The 16881-nt window shown below is 34.7% G+C and overlaps 1 protein-coding gene and 1 long non-coding RNA gene across 4 annotated transcripts in view; one reads left to right on the top strand and one right to left on the bottom strand.

The window, feature by feature from the left end:
* The window catches only part of LOC141565642 (uncharacterized), a 48136-nt gene that overhangs the window by 19774 nt on the left and 11481 nt on the right, over window positions 1-16881 (bottom strand). The window contains exon 1 of one of the 2 annotated variants that reach the window (XR_012489076.1): window positions 420-552. The exons of the other annotated variant lie outside the window; for it this stretch is intronic. This is a non-coding gene — a long non-coding RNA (uncharacterized LOC141565642). Of the gene's footprint in view, window positions 1-419; window positions 553-16881 lie in introns of those variants that run through there. 2 annotated transcript variants of the gene reach the window in all.
* RAB7B (RAB7B, member RAS oncogene family) overlaps window positions 64-16881 on the top strand; it is a 30845-nt gene continuing 14027 nt past the window's right edge. Inside the window, exon 1 of one of the 2 annotated variants that reach the window (XM_074308980.1) lies at window positions 64-310. The gene's annotated coding sequence lies outside the window, so the exon portion shown is untranslated. The remainder of the gene's footprint in view (window positions 311-16881) is intronic. The other variant, XM_074308981.1, reaches the window with a different exon arrangement.

Below are 16881 nucleotides of genomic sequence, written 5' to 3'. Positions count from 1 at the left end.
TCCTGGGACAGAATAGCAGCAGCCAAGAACTCTGACTCTCCCCCTCCGCCCACAACGTTGATGTCATAGGACTCAGCCTCTTTTGCAACTTTCCCCTAGTCTGTGCACGAGAGGAATGGGGGAAAAACCCCATTGGAGGAGGTGGCCTGCCTTATTTTCTCTTCCTGCTTCTTTCCTTCAAAGTCTCTTTCCCTGCTGTGGTGTCCCTGAGGGATTAGGCATGGCCCCTTGACTCCCAGAAGCTTCCCGGCTCCCTGCCTGGGCAGTGCGGTTGCCCTGATCCGAGCTGCTGGACAGCCACAGCCTGCCTGTGAGTAACTAGTTGGTTTTCTGTCCACGTGTCTGTCCGTCCGTCGGTCGGTCCGTCTGTCTGTCCGTCTCGGTCTGTCCCAGCTGCCCCAAAGGGAACTAGAGCGAACCTGGTGCTCAGGGGCTTGGATCCAACCACAAAGGCGTTGGCAAAATTCCCCGCCCTCCAGAAACAATGCCTGGTCCCTGCGAGAGTTGCCAGGGCAGATGTTTCAGAAGGAGCTTTGGCAGGGCTTCGCTTTCCCCTCCCCACCCCCAACTCCCTCCTTTTCAGGGAAAGCACGGGGCTCAACATGAGCTGGGCTGGGCTGGGCTGTGGTTCCTAAGCAGGAAGCTAAAGCCTGATCCCTCCTGAAATTCTCAGGCTTGTGCTTTGGAAGGAACTGCTGAGTCAAAAATCTGGCCAGCTAACAGAGCAAGGCCTGCCGGGACACTGACCAGGAGCACTGAGCCCCACAGCACCTTCTATTTGCTCTCCCCCGGGCCATGCAGAGCAATAGAAAGGATTGTACAGTTGTGGGAGCTGCATACCTACTACCCACACGCTCTGCTGTCACTTACTTGCCCTGCTGGTCACCAAAAAAGCCCTTTTTTTATCTGTCACACTCTCATAGTTCCTAAAATTCCACCATTAGAGTTTTATTCCTTTGGCTTAATGGATCAGTTACTATGTTGTTGTTTTTAATTTTTTAAAAATTATAGCTTTTAATTTTAAAATACATGCAAAGATAGTTTTCAATATTCACCCCTGCAAAAACTTGTGTTCCATATTTTTCTTCCTCTCTCCTCCCCTTCCCCTCCCCTAGACTGCAAGTAAACGGCCATAAATTAAACATGTGCAATTCTTCTAAATGTATTTCCACATTTATCTTGCTGCACTAGAAGAAAACAATCAGCTATTGTTGAACTTAGTAGCCTTCAAGTTCCCTCCCAGATCTAATATTCTATGACTGGTTGTGCAAAGTGTGCTAGATTGAAAATCAAAAGATCTGGCCTCAGATTTAGCACCACTACTTTTTTTTGTTTGTTTTTAATTTTTTTTTAGCCATGAGACCCTAAGGTATCACCTTCCCCTACCCTCAGTCTTCTCATTTTAGAAAAAATAATAATTAACTAGAAATCATTTTTTTCCCATGGGATCATAGGGACCCTAGGGGCCATCTAGTCCAGTTTCCTAATTTTACAGATGTGGAAACTGAGGGCAAGGTAAGTTAAATGACTTGACCAGGGTCAGACAAGAATTATCAAGTAGGATTTTCACCAAGGTCATCCAACTCCCCAGCCAATGCTTTGTTCTTTATACCATGTTTCTTCCCTTTTAAGGTATTCAGTGTGTTTTACATGTGTTATTACAGTTGATCTTGGCTACAGGATTGTGAGTTGATCATCATAAGGGTTGGGTTTGGGGATTGTTTTGGCTCAGATATATATTTTCGTGGGTGTTTGGCATTCTTCACTTGTTGGCTATGAATTATAATTGTAGAGAGTTAACTAGTCCAGTGAAAGATTCAACAAATTTCCCAGAGCACCCAGGCATTATTGTCAAAGTGGGACCCTTAATCCATTGTGGTTTGGGAGACTGAACCCAGGTGTCTTTTAAGGTCTGTTCCAGTTCTAATTCTTATACTCTTAAGTATCATTATCTTTACTTCATAAATGAAGAAATAGACAAAGAGGAAATTAAGAGACAAATCTCATCATCTAAATGAAATCTATGAATATAAAAATATTAACTGCCCATATTAATAGAAGAAACATATTGCTAAAATAACCCCATCTTAGTAAAAAGAGATAAAATGATACCACTTAATACATGTCATACAAATTGGTAAGAATGAAAGGCAGGATTCAAATTCAAGTCTCTCTTAAACCCCAAGTCCAGTCTAGTTTGCACTATACCACATTGCCTTTGAAGGAGGGTAGACCAGATGACTGTGAAGTCCTTTCCAGTTCTAACATTCTGGGACTCAAGACCTAAAATTATAATTCATGGTCCCTGTCCACAAGGAACATAGACTGTAAGAAAGGAGGCAATATTGAAACATAAGAAACAGAGAACATTAAGTATTAGTACTTAATTAGTGTCCACTTGGTATTGTCTGACCATAATAGCAAAAGGAAGCAAAAAGAGGGAGACATTGAGCATTTTGATTAATTTCTAATCTTCAAAGTCATCATTATTATCCATGAATCTCACTGAATTCTTAAAAATAATGATGGTACCATCTCTCTTAGTTTCTTTTCAGACCTGAGAGCTCCAAAATGTCATAGTGTTCAATTTTAGTCTCCTCCTGAAATTTGTCTCTCAGGACAATTTCACTCTCAAGACTGAAAGTGAATGAGTCCCTCTTCTAAGTGATGCTTAATCCAGGGAAATGATTCCCATTGAAGAAGAAGGCAGAGCAAGAGGGACCAATGATTGGCTAATCTGTGTTCTATCTTTCCCATGGCCCCTCATGCTTTCAACAGAGTGGGAACTCTCTGGCTCTTGATTGATAGAGTTTCTCTATCAGTTTATCTATGAAGGGGCTATTGGAAAATGGCCCTCAGAGGGTTACAGCTCTGGAAAGACCTTCTTCAGGTGAGTTACCCAATTACACTCGCTAGGGCAGGACTCTTGATGTCTTGGTCAATCTGCTTATGCCAGTAATGTGCAGTGGAAAAGATTTTTTGTTTGTTTGTTTTTTGTTTTAAATTATTTTTATTTCTTTAAATATTTCTCAATTATATGTTTAAAATGTTTAATACTTTTTTTAAAAATTTTGAGTTCCAAATTCTTTCCTTCCCTCCTGCCCCCACTTGAAAAGACAAAGCAATTTGATATTGATTATACATGTGAAATCATGAAAAATATATTTAGTGAAAAAGGTTTTATAAAGTCACCACAGATTCCCAACAAGGAACTGAGCAAAGAGATAGACAACAGCTGGCTCCCTGGGAAGAAAGGGCTGCTCTTGAAGTGAGGAGATCTGGGTGAAAATCCTGGCTCCAATACTTAGTGGGCCTAGCCTCTATCTGTTTTCTCATTGAAAGGGGCCTTAGATATCACCTGATCCAGGTCCTTTCTTCCATTTTATATAAATGAGGAAATCAAGACCCTAAGGAATTAAGGGATGTGCTCAGTGTCACATATGTTATTATAGAATTTAATTCTTTTACAAAGTAGTTTAATTCTTTGGTGGTAGAATTTAAAGGAGCAGCTAAGTGATGCTTTGGATGAAGTACTGGGCCCAGAGTCAGGAAGATTCATCTTCCTGAGTTCAAATATGGTCTCAAACACTTACTAACTATAGGATCCTAGGCAAATCACTTAACTCTATTTACCTCAGTTTTCTCATTTGTAAAATGAGAAGGAAAAGGCAAAGCACTCCAGTATTTTTGCCAAGAAAACTCCAAATGAGGTTGAGAAGAATCAGACTTGGATAACAAGAAAGCAGAATTTAAACCCAAATCATTTAATGAAAAATCCAATGTTTATTCATTCAACAAAATTTATTAAATTTCTGCGATATGTAGACTACTGCACTTCTCTCTTTAGATAAATGCCAACATGTAATTATTATACATAACTTTGCTTACATGAAGCATTTCCTGATCAACCTCCCTGATCAACGTTATCTACCCCTATTGCAGTAATCCAGACTTGAGGTAATAATAGCCTTGAGAGTGGTAGCAGTTTCAGAGGAGAGAAGGGGATCTATATGAGAAATTGTATGAATATAAATTCAACAAACTTTGGTGACAGATTGGAAATGGGAGATAAATGAGAACAAGGAGTTGAAGATGCCTCCCTGACCAATATTATTTGGATTTATTTTGTGTGTATTTAAATAGAATATCTTCCTTCTCTTTCTCTTCTTCCTCCCTTTCTCCCGCGTTCTTTTTCCTCTGTTCACAAAGGGAATCATAAATATTCTTATCTGTGGCTCTCATTGATTGACCAACCATATGTTTCAGGCCAAGCCCGCTTGGTCATTGTTTAGGCTCTAGTAGTCTCTGAATGGAAATATCAATTATTTCTATTCAGGCCAGAAATCCTGAGGGTCTTCTCCCCCTAGATTATGTGTGTGTGCATATATACATAAAATCTATTTATACTGTCCTAGATATATATGTGTGTCCTCTACTATATATGTATGTGTGCATATGTATATGTATATACACATATATGTAGGTGTAAGTATGATCAATTAGGTAAAAGGGCCATTCTCTGCCTCATTTCTTGCCTGACTTTAACCACTGATTGATCATATTGACTCAATCATATTGAGATTTGTTAGAAATCTTCACTTAAAAAGGTTTCTAGGAATCATTTCCAGTTATTTTGATCTATATGGGGCCACTGGACCCAGATGGCTTTGGAAGAGAAAGAAAGGTTGACCTTGCACATCCCCTCCCTCCCCCCTTTACTTAAATCCAATTCACTTGTATGTCATGGCATCACTTCCCTGATGCCATGGTCCTCTTGGAGAGCAAAGGACAAACAAGATAGAATATAAATCCCTCTACTTATTTTCAATCATTTTCATTTTTGTCTTTCTCATTGCCTGGTACATAATAGGTGCTTAATGAATGTTTTAAATTGAAAAACAGTTCATTTTAAACTTTATTAACTTTAAAAGTATAAATGCTACAAATGTGCAAAAAGCAACATTTGAAAGTTTAATTAAAAATTTAAAATATTAATATGCTTCTTAGTGAAATTTGGTGACTAAAAGGATTGAATATGTACTCTTAGTTTTAGAATTATCCAAAGAATGAAGTTTTTATGCATACACAAAAGTTTTGATGTGACCACACAAGAAAAAGTCCAGTGGAGATAGATCAGGTAACCATAGTAACCAAGCAAAAGGACTTCCCCTACGGATCCAAGTGTCCAAGAAAGTGTTATTAGAAACTGTCACAAACTCAGTGAATAATGACAGGATTCCTCCTGTTATCAAAATTAAAATTTTTAATTTAGCATTCAAAAGTCACAAAATGAAATAAGTAAATGAAATTTAAATCATAAAACATTCCAATCCTTTCCCTTCTAGGTTTGCAGTATTTATACTTTCTGCAGTTATTAAAGCCCAAAATTACTCTAGGACTTTTGGGATACACTGTACTTGAGCTTTGAACTGCTTGACTCACAGGATTACTTCATAGAAAACACTTTGTAAAACCTTGAAGTGATGTAAAAGCCAACCAAATTAGGCAGTAGAAAGCAAAGACAAAAATGAAACATTCTCTGTCCTCAAGCAGCTTATATTTTAATGGGAAAGAAGACAGCCATCTCCCCTCCCCTCCTTGCCTCCCTTTTTTCTCTTCTCTCTCCTTTCTCTCCTCTCCCCCTCTGTCTCTGTCTCTCTTTCTCTCTCCTTCCTCCCCCCCCTCATTTCCTCCTTTCTTCTCTCTCCCCCTTTCTCCTTCCCTTCCCTGCCTCCCTTTTTCCTCTCTCTCCCCAAATATGTATGTATATAGATGAATGTGTATATATGTGTTCAAATACACACAGAGAGACAAAATAATTGCAAAGTAACCTTGGGTAGGAAAGGGAAAATATAAGTTTATTATGGTATCATAATAATATCATTGTATCAGTTGACTGATTTGGGGCAATAGTTTAGAATCACCTGTTAGACAATCAATCAACACTTATTAAGTGCTTACCATGGGCCAGGTACTGTGCTAAGCACTAAAGATATAAAAAGAGACAAAAGACAGTCCTTGCCCTCTAGAAGCTTACAAGCTAATGGGGAAATACATGCAAAGAAATATGTACAAATTGAGCTATATACAGGATAAATAAATATATAAATAAAAGAGGGAAAGCATTGGAATTAAAAGGAGTTGGGGAAGCCTCTTATAGAAGATGGGATTTTAATTGGTACTTAAAGGAAGCCTGAGAAGGTAATGGTACCTGAGAAGGGAGACAATTCCAGAGAAAATGGGAGACACCCAGAGAGAATGTGTGCCTGGAGCTGAGAGATGGAGTGATTTCTTGGTTGTGGGACAGCCCAGCCAGTGTCTGATTTTAAAAGATCTTCTAGCACAATCCCCACTTTGGGCAGCTAAGTGGCAGCATAGTACACAGAGCACTGGGCTTGGAATCAGGAAGAGTCATCTTCCTGAGTTCAAATCCAGCCTCAGACATTTACTTAGGGTCTTAGTATAACACGTTTTAGTTTCTCTGAGACTAAGTTTCCCCATCTACAAAAACGAAGTTAATATTTGCTCTTCCCATCTCACAAATTACTTAACTTTGTAACTACTTACTTACAAAATAAGTAAGTTACATACTTACATGTATTTTGTATACTTTGTAAACTATAAAGATGGCTTGTTATTTTCTTTTTTTTTTTTTTTTAATTATACTTTCACTAGGCAAACTCTTGGGGTGGGGAGAGTATGAATTTCAGGGCTGTGATTTTATCAATATAGAAAGTTCTCCTCTTCAAGAATGCACAAGTACTTTGTAAACCCTAAAGGACTATAAAAAGATAGCATATTATTTTCATTATTTTAAAAAATTCACTAGGCAGACTCTTGGGGTGGAGAAAGGATGAGTTTCCAGAGCTGTGATTTTTATCAGTACAAAAAACTCTCCTCTTCAGGAATGAAGATCAACAACTCATCCTAACTTATCTTCTTAAGAGAATGGCCTGGGGCACTGAAAGATTCCTTGATTTACTCATAATCATACAGTTAAAATGGAGGCAGTGAATTACAATGGAAAGAATGATGACTTTGGAACTGGAAGACTTGGATTCCATCCCACTTCAGATCCATCTTCTGCTTCTCCACATTTGTACTGGTTGACCCCCATCCCTGGAATGTACTAGCTGTTCACTCCAACCTTCTAGCTCTACTGCCTTCACCTTCTATGTAAACTGTATACATCTTCTATGGATGTAGTTATTTGTATGTTGCCTCCCCAATTAAAATGGGAGCTCCTTGAGGTCAAAGTCTATTTTTGCCTTTCTTTGTGCTTAGTATAATGTCTAGAAGACAATAAGCACTTAATAGGTGCCTATTGGCTGACTGCTTGATGTGAGACTCTATGATGAGAGGAAATACAAAGATGAAGAAGGTAATGTCTTCCTTTCCCTTAAAGGAACAAGAGCTTCCATATATCAAAGATTCCCTTACTCTCCATTTCTATGTCCTGAATCATTCTGAATGCCCCTTTCTGGATATCCTCTGCAGTTCTTTTGGGAGTTGAAGTAGCCAGTGTTCCAGGTCCAGGTGCCCATATGGCAGAACATTTTGCTTTATTTCCAACTCCTTCACCATGATGCTGATGCTTTGCTGGCCAGGGCGTCCTTTTGGGCAAGAGTCCTCAGGAAACAGTCTATGAAGACTCCTAAGACTCTTTCTCAAGTCATAATTGATATTCAAGACCCAACACTCCACAAACATTGGGTTCTTTTCTCCCACTTTGTTAGTCTTCCCCATGGCCCAGGATCCAGACCTGAGAGAAACTTGATCAGGGAGGGATGGAGCAGCCTGTGACTGTGGGACAGAGATCTTTCAGGGATTTGTCCTGCATGGAGACCAAACCAATATCTTTGACTCATTCCCTCTAATTGGACAATCCCACAATTAATAAACAAATGTGAAAAGCAACAAAAAATATTGCTTCATCCATAAAACTAAGGAGCTGGATTAGATGATCTTCAAAGTACTGTTCAACTTTAAATTCTATGACTATTTCAGTGGGGGCAGATGGGAAGAAAAAAGAGTCCAAACCTATTCTATGGCCTTAGTACTTAGAAGTTTTCAAATTATCAGGTTTCAGGACCCCTTATACTTGTTTAAAAAGTTATAATGGTACCTTTTCTTTTTTAAAATATATATTTTATTTCATTAAGTATTTCCTAATTACATGTAAAATTTTTATTCATTTTTTAAAATTTTGAGTTCCAAATTCTCTCCCTCTCTCCTCTCCTTCCTTTTTTACGCATTGAGAAGGCAAGCAATATAATATCAATTATATATGTGAAGTCATGCAAAACGTTTTTCCATGTTAGTCATGTTGCAAAAGAAAACACACCCATCAAAAAAAAAAAAAACAACCAAGGAAAATAAAAGATGGTTTCAAAAGTATGTTTCAATCTGCTCTCAGAGTTCATCAAGTTCTCTCTCTGGAGATAGACAGCATTTTCAATCATGGAGGACTCTTAAAAATTATTGAGAATCCCAAAGATCTTTTGCTCATGTGTATTATATTTTTTGATATTTACCTATCAGAAATTAAAACTGATAAAATTTTAAATCATTTGTTAATTCATTAAAAAATAACAGTAATGAGCTGGGCACATGTTAACATGTTATTGTTCAGCCATTTTCAGTCATGCCTGACTCTTCATGGCTCCATTTTGGAGTTTACTTGACAGAGACACTGAAGTGTTTGCTAGTTTCTTTTCCAGATCATTTTACAGTTGTGGAAATTGAAAGAAATAGGGTTAAGTAACTTTTCTAGGATCACACAGTTGTATCTGAGGCCAGATTTGAATTTAGGAAAATGAATCTACCTTACTGTATTTATTAACATAAATAATACCTTTTCATGAAAAATAGCTATATTTTCCAAAGCAAAAATATTAGTGAAAGAATGACACTGCTTTAACATATTTTTATAAATAAATCTCTTTAATGTCTTGCTTAACATAAGACAGCTGCATTCTCCAATCTGATTCTGCATTCAATCTGTCTCAATACATTATTTTGGTTGAAGTCTACAAAGGAAATCTGGCTTCACATAGATATAAAGCTGGGGGAAAAAGACTTTTTTATATACTATTATTATTAATAAGATAATAGTTTTAATCTCATGGAACTTTTAAAAGAATCTCAGGTGTGGTCTACCCTTTGAGAACTTATGTTAGAGAAGCTTGCCTGAGTCACTGAAAGATTAGGTGACTTGCTGACATAAACAGTCTGTGTCTCAGTAATGGCTTAAATTCAAGTCTTTTTAATTCTAATCTTGGATTCCTGTCCATTATACATGTTGCCTCTTAAATCTTATGATACATAGTAATAGCAAGAATAATAATAGCTTACAGTTATATAGTTAGAAAAAGACTTACTTCCACAATCTAATTTGGTCCCCGTGACAAATTTGTGAAATTATCAGAACAGTTCTGATTTTGCAGATGAGGAAACTAGGCTCAATGAAGTTGCTTGTTATTTAAGTAGCTGTGAAACTCAAATCCAAGCCAATACATTGTAAAGCAGAATAGAAATGAGGATATTATCTACTGTTCTGGATCATCTTTCCTCTAATACAAGCAAGTAAAATTGTTTCCTCATCTGGCAAAACAGTCAATAATACCAATTTTTTTTATTGTAGGGATTAAATTAGATTGTGGAAGTCAATCTTTTTAAACCATATAAATGTAAATTTTGTTGGGTATTTTTGGTCATTGTTAGCATATATCATAACATTTTTTTTTTATTATATATATATTTTATAATATTATCCCTTGTATTCATTTTTCCAAATTGCCCCCCCCTCTATTCCCTCCCCCCGACGACAGGCAATACCATACATTTTACATGTGTTACAATATAGTCTAAGTATAATACATGTGTGTGAATATCATTTTCTTGTGCACAATAAACATTAGAATCCGAAGGTGCAACCTGGGCAGACAGATATTAGTGCTAACAATTTACATTCACTTCCCAGTGTTTCTTCTCTGGGTGTAGCTACCCCTGTCCATCATTGATCAACTGGAAGTGAGTTGGATCTTCTTTATGTTGAAATATCATAACATTTAAAAGGCAACAATTATAGACAATTATAAATAAGCAAGAATGGATTATTAGGTTTTTTCCCTTCCAACTTTTTAGTATTTTTATTTAAAGTTTTGAATTCCAAATTCTATCCCTTCTTTGCTCTCCTTCCACCTCCCTGAGACAATAAGCAGATATAGATTATGCTTGTACAATTATGTAAAACATTTCCATATTAGTAATTTTGTATAAGAGAACTCAAGTAAAAGAAAAAAAAATAAATAAAATGAAAAATGGCATGCTTCAGTCTATACTCAATAAATATTTCAGCATTAGTCCTTTGGCATTGTCTTAGAACATTGTATTGCAGAAAATAGCTAAGTCATTCACAATTCTTCATCAAACAATATTGCTGTTACTGTGTACAATGCTCTCTTGCATCTGTTTACTTTACTGTCAATCAGTTCATGTAAATCTTTCTGGGTTTTTCTGAAATCATACTGCTTGTCATTTCTTACAGCATAATAATATTCCATTACCATTATATACCACAATTTGTTTAGCTATTCTCCAATTGATTGGTATGCCTTTCCAATTATTAGCTAGCACAAAAAAACTGCTATAAATATTTTTGTACAAATAAGTCTTTTCCTCCACTTTTATTAATTTTTTCCTAGTTATTTACATATATTAACTTTTTAATACACATTTCTTGATGAATCATGTTGGGGGGAAAAATCAGAACAAAAGGGAAAAAACCACAAGAGAGAAAAAAAAAAAAAAGAAGTGAGCATAACATGTGTTGATTTACATTCAATCTCCACAGTTCTCCTTCTGGATGCAGATGGCATTTTCTATCCGAACTTTATTAGTATTGCCTTGGATCAATAAACCACTGAGAAGAACCAAGTCTTTCATAGTTGATCATTGCATAACTTGCAGTTACTATGTATACTGTGTTCCTAGTTCTGCTTGTTTTGCTCAGCATCAATTCATGTAAATCTTTTCAAGTCTTTCTAAAATCAGCTTGTTGATCATTTTTCACAGAACAATAGTAACCCATTACCTTCATATACCACAACTTATTCAGCCATTCCCCAATTAATGGGCACTACTCATTTTCCAAAAGAGCTACTACAAACATTTTTGATATAATGGCACTGCTGGGTCAAAGGGTATTCACAATTTTATAGCCTTTTGGGAATGGTTCCAAATTGCTCTCTAGAATGTTTGAATTAATTCACAACTCCACCAATTTGTGTCACAGTTTTCCCACATTCCCTCCAAAATTCAACATTATCTTTTTTTTTGGGGGGGCTATATTAGCCATCTGATAAGTGTGAAGTAGTACCCCAGAGTCCCTTTAATTTGCATTTCTCTGATCAATAGTGATCTAGAGCATTTTTATGGCTCTAGATAATTTTGATTTCTTTGTCTGAAAACTTCTTGTTCGTATCCTTTGAATTATACTTTATAAATTTGACTTAATTCTCTACATATTTGAGAAATGAGGTCTTTATCAAAGATACTTATAAAAATCCCCTCCCCATTTTCTGCTTTCCTTATAATTTTGGTTTTGTTTGTGCAAAAACTTTTAAATTTTATACACTGAAAGTATCTATTGTACATTTTTTAATGCTCTCTATATCTTCTTTGATCCTAAATTCTCTTTTTATCCATAAATAAATCTGACAGATAAACTATTCCATGCTTTCTTAATTTGCTTATGTCATCATCCTTTATGTAAAAATCATAAACCCCTTTTGACCTTTTCTTGGCATATGATATGAGATATTGAGCTATACTTAAGTTTCTGCCATACTGTGTTCCAGTTTTCCCAGTAGTTTTTGTCAATGAGTTTTTGTTCCAAAAGCTTGGATCTTTGGATTTATTGTATATTAGATTACTGTGGTCTGTTACTATAATGTAATTTGTACCCAATCCGTGCCACTGATTCACTACTCTGTTTCTTAGCCAATACCAGACTGTTTTGATGAGTACCACTTTATACTACAGTTTGAAATCTGATGGGGCTTAGACCACCTTCTTTCACATTTTTTTCATCAATTCCTTTAATATTCTTTAGTTCTTCCAGATGAATTTTGTTATTTTTTCTACCTCTATAAAATAATTTTTGATAGTTTGATATGGCACTAAATAAATAGTTTAGGTAGAATTGTCATTTTTATTATATTAGCTTGGTCTATCCATGAGCAGTTCATATTTTTCCACTTATTTAAATCTAGCTCTATTTGTGTGAAAAGTATTTTATATTTATTTATTCATTGAATTTCTGGATTTGTTTTGGCAGATAGGCTCTTAGAAAGTCTGTCATTATTTTAAGTGGAATTTCTCTTTCTATCTATTGCTGTTGGACTTTGTTAGTAATATATAGAAATGCCAATGATTCATGGGAGTCTATTTTATATCCTTTGATTTTGCTAAAGTTATTAATAATTTCAAGTAACTTTTTTAGTCTATTCTCTAGAATTTTTTAAAGTATAACATCATATTATCAGCAAAGTATGATAGTTTTGCATCCTCATTGTATTTTAATTCCTTTATTCTTTTTCTTCTCTTATTACTATAGTTAATATTTCTAGTACAATATTAAATAATAGAGCAGTTAATAGATAATCTTGCTTCACGCCTGACTGTATTGGGAAGGCTTCAGATTTATTTGCATTATAGATAATACTTGCTGATAGTTTTAGATAAAAATTACTTATCATTTTGAGGTAAGTTCTATTTATTACTATATCTTTTGGTGTTTTTTAATAGGGATGGAATGGGTGCTATATTTTATAAAAGGTTTTTTAGCATCTGTTGAGATAAATCATATAGTTTCTGTTGGTTTTGTCATTGATATGGTCAATTATGGTAATAGCTTTTAAAATATTGAATCAGATCTGCATTCCTGTTATAAATTCCATCTGGTCATAGTGTATGATCCTTATGATATGTTACTGTAATCTCTTTGCTATTATTTTATTTAAAATTTTTATATCAATAGTCACTAGGGAAATTGGTCTACAATTTTCTTTCTTGGTTTTAGTTCTTCCTGGTTTCATTATCCGCACCATATTTATGTCATAAACAATATTTAGGAGGACTCTTGCTTTGCCTATTTCCCCAAATAGTTTATATGTGTTGAGATTAAATGTTTAATAAAATTCACTTGTGAATCCATTTGGTCCTGGGAATTTTTTCTTAGGAAGTTCATTGATGGATTTTCTAAAATTGGATTAAGCATTTCATTTCTTGTTTTGATAATCTGATTAATTTTGTAGATATTTATCTAGTTATTTCATTTAGATTGGTGAATTTATTGGCATATAATTGGACAAAATAACTCCTAATAATTGTCTTAATTTTCTCTTCAATGATGGTGAATTTACCCCTTTCATTTTTGATACTAGTAAACTTTCCCTTTTTTAATCAAATGAACAAATGGTCCATCAGTTTTATTTGTTTTTCATAAAAACAATTTCTAGTTTTATTTAGTAGTTTAACTATTTTCTTACTTTTAGTTTTATCAATCTCTCCTTTGAACTTCAGAATTTATAATTTGGCATTTAATTGAGGATTTTAAATTTGTTCTTTTTCTAGTGTTTTAGTTGCATGCCTAATTCATTGATCTGCTTTTTCTCTAATTTTTAATGCATTTAGAGATATAAATTTTCTTCTAAGTATTACTTTGACTGCATCCCATAAATTATGGTATGTTATAGCATATATGTATGGTACGAAATTATCAATTGTTTCTGGGATTTTTTCTTTGATTTATTTGTTTTTAGGATAAAATTATTTAATTTCAAGTTAATTTTTAATTTCTCTTTCTGTTGTTCATTATTTAATAGAATTTTTATTGCATTTTGGTCTGAAAAGGATGTATTTACTCTTTCTTTTTTCTGCATTTGGTTGTGAGGTTTTAATGTCCTAATACATGGTCAATTTTTGTGTATATACATTTCTGAGAAAAAGGTATATTCCTTTTTATTTCCATCCAATTTTCTCTAGAGATCTATCATATATAACTTTTCCAGAATTTTATTCACCTCATTACCTTATTGTTTATTTTTTGGTTAGATTTATCTAGCTTTGAGAGGGGAAAGTTGAGTTCAGTTTTATTATCTATTTCCTCCTATAACTCATTCTACTTATCCTTCAAAAATTTAGATGATATATCATTTGGTGCATAAATATTTCGTATTGATATGACTTCATTGTCTATGGTGCCTTTCAGCAAGATATAATTTCCTTCTTTATCTCTTTTAATTAGATCTATTTTTGCTTTTTCTTTGTCTGAGAGCATGACTGTTGCCCCTGCTTTCTTTGCTTCAACTGAAGTGTAATAGATTCTTCTCTAGCCTCCTAACCTTTACCTTGTATTTCTCTGCTGCAAATGTGTTTCTTGTAAATAATACGTTATAAAATTCTGGTTTTTAATTCATTCTATCCACTTCCATTTTATGGGTTTGTTTATCCTACTCAGTTTGATAGTTATGATAACACTGTATTTCCCCAATTCTATTTTTCACTTGTTTTCTTAACTTCCCTTCCTCTTTTACAAATATTTTACAATATATCCTCCTTTCTGTCATCCCCCTCTCTCTTGTTATCTCTGTCCTTTTTTTACTTTCTTATAGGGTAAGATAGATTTCTATAATAACCAAGTTTGTGTGTCCTTTAAGACAATTTTGATGAGAGTGAGTTTAAATCTTTTCCTGCCACCTCTGCCCTTTCCTTGCCTCAATTTCCCCCTCCATTATAATAGTTCTTTCATACCTATTTTTATGTGGGATAATTTACCCCATTCAATTTCCTTCCTCCTTCCAGTGTAATTTTTTCACGCCTTTAATTTTTTTTTTAGGATACCATACCATCAAAGTCACCTTATATCCACACCCTCTATGTGTACATATTTCTAATTGCTCTTATAGTAATAAAGTTATTAAAAGTTACAAATATTATATTGCCATATGAGAATATAAGTTTAACCTTATTAAATTTCTTATGTTTTTCCTTTCTTTTTTTTTTTTTTTTAACTTTTTTCATGTTTCTCTTGAGTCTTGTATTTGGAGATCATTTTTAAAAAATTTAACTTTGGTATTTTAGTTAGAAATGCTTGCAAGTTCTCTATTTTATTAAATCTCTATTTTTATATTTAATTTTTCTGGATAGATGATTCTTGGTTGTAATCCTAACTCTTTTGTCATACAGTAATCATATTCTAAGCCCTCTGGTTCATTAATTTTGTTTTATTATATCTTGATGTCTCATAGAATCATTAGTTTTCACTTGTTCAATTTTAATTTTTAAGGATTTATTTTTTTCATTGAACTTTTATACTTCCTTTTCCATTTAGCCAGTTTTATTTTATAGAGAGTTATTTACCTCAGTAAATTTTTGTATATCTTTTCCCATGCTATTGACTCTTTTTTTTTTTCATGATTCTCCTGCATTATGTGCATTTCTTTCTCCAAATTTTCTTCTACTTCTCTAATTTGCTTTTTAAAATCCATTGTAAGCTTGTCTAGGATTTCTTTGGAAGCCCAAGACCAAATTACATTTTTCTTTGAAGCTTTAACTATTTTGATACTATTGTCCTCTTTGAAGTTTATGCCTTGATCCTCCCTAGCCCCACAGTTACTTTTCATAGTCAAGCTCTTTTTTATTTTTTGCTCATTTTTTTCTGCCTTTTTGGTAACTTGGTGTTTTCATATGAGAATTGTGTTGTGGACCTGCACTGTCCCAAGCTTTTTGTGAAGGGGCTTTGGATCTTACTACTAGCAAAAATTACTGGGCTTCAGGGCTTAGCTACTTGCTTTCTGTAGAGAGCAGGTTTGCCTTCTGGCTTTTATTGGGATATGGGGCCTCCCTATTGTCCTATCTTTGGTGTCAAGTTAAGTTGCTAGTTCTAGAGATAGGGCCTTTCTCCTGGGTTACTATAGTAATAGAATCTTTCTGGTATCTGGCCCTTTAGGAAGGATCTTTCTGCTAGGTTGCTATAGAAATAAGGCCTCTCTGCTGGTAGACCCCATTGCTGGCCATTGCTGGAGGGCAGAACCTCCAGGCTTGCCCCCTTGTTGGAAGTCCCCTGCTGTGAGTCTGGAAGCTGCTTCTGCTCTTGAACTTTATTTCCCTTCTACCTGAGTGAGACCTTTCCTGCCTTAGCTCCTAGATCAATACTGATTTCTAGTTGTTTTTGTTTGTTTGTTTGTTTGTTTGTTTGTGTTTTTGTTTTTTTTTGTTTTTTTTTCTGGGGAGAATTTAAGGAGAGCTTCAGAGGATTCCTTCCTCACTCCACCATCTTGGCATTAGAAGTGGATTGTTGAATTTTCATTTCAAGTGAGGGATGAGATCATAACTTTGGATTCCACTCATACCTTCTGATTCATTCAAATGAATGAATAACAAAGCATTTACTATGTTCAAAGCACCTTGTTAAGTACTGGGGGATAAAAATAGAAAAGACAATCCTTGTTTTCAAGGAGTTCACATCCTATTAAGGAGAGACAGCACATAAAGGAGTTTACATTCTCCTAAGGAGAGGCAACACAAAAAAGATCCCATACATACAAGTAAATGGGAAACCCTCATGGTCCTTGGATCATAATGGCAAAGAATATAGCTATGCATCTTTCATGTGATTTCATGAATAAAACTGTTTCTGAATAACAATAAATAAATAATAAAACTGATTCATTATTTGATAGTGTCAAGGGCTTTGGCAATGAAAACTTTCTTATTAAAGTTATTAGACTACTGCCCTTTGCTTCTGTTAGTGTTCCCAGAGTTTAAAACAGTGCGGAGCCTATATTAGGTACTTTTTGAAAATTTTTTTATTGA

Source organism: Sminthopsis crassicaudata, chromosome 4 (assembly GCF_048593235.1).
Source record: "Sminthopsis crassicaudata isolate SCR6 chromosome 4, ASM4859323v1, whole genome shotgun sequence".
NCBI lineage: Eukaryota > Metazoa > Chordata > Mammalia > Dasyuromorphia > Dasyuridae > Sminthopsis > Sminthopsis crassicaudata.
Note: the sequence above shows the minus strand (reverse complement) of the source record. Positions and strands in the feature narration are given on the sequence as shown.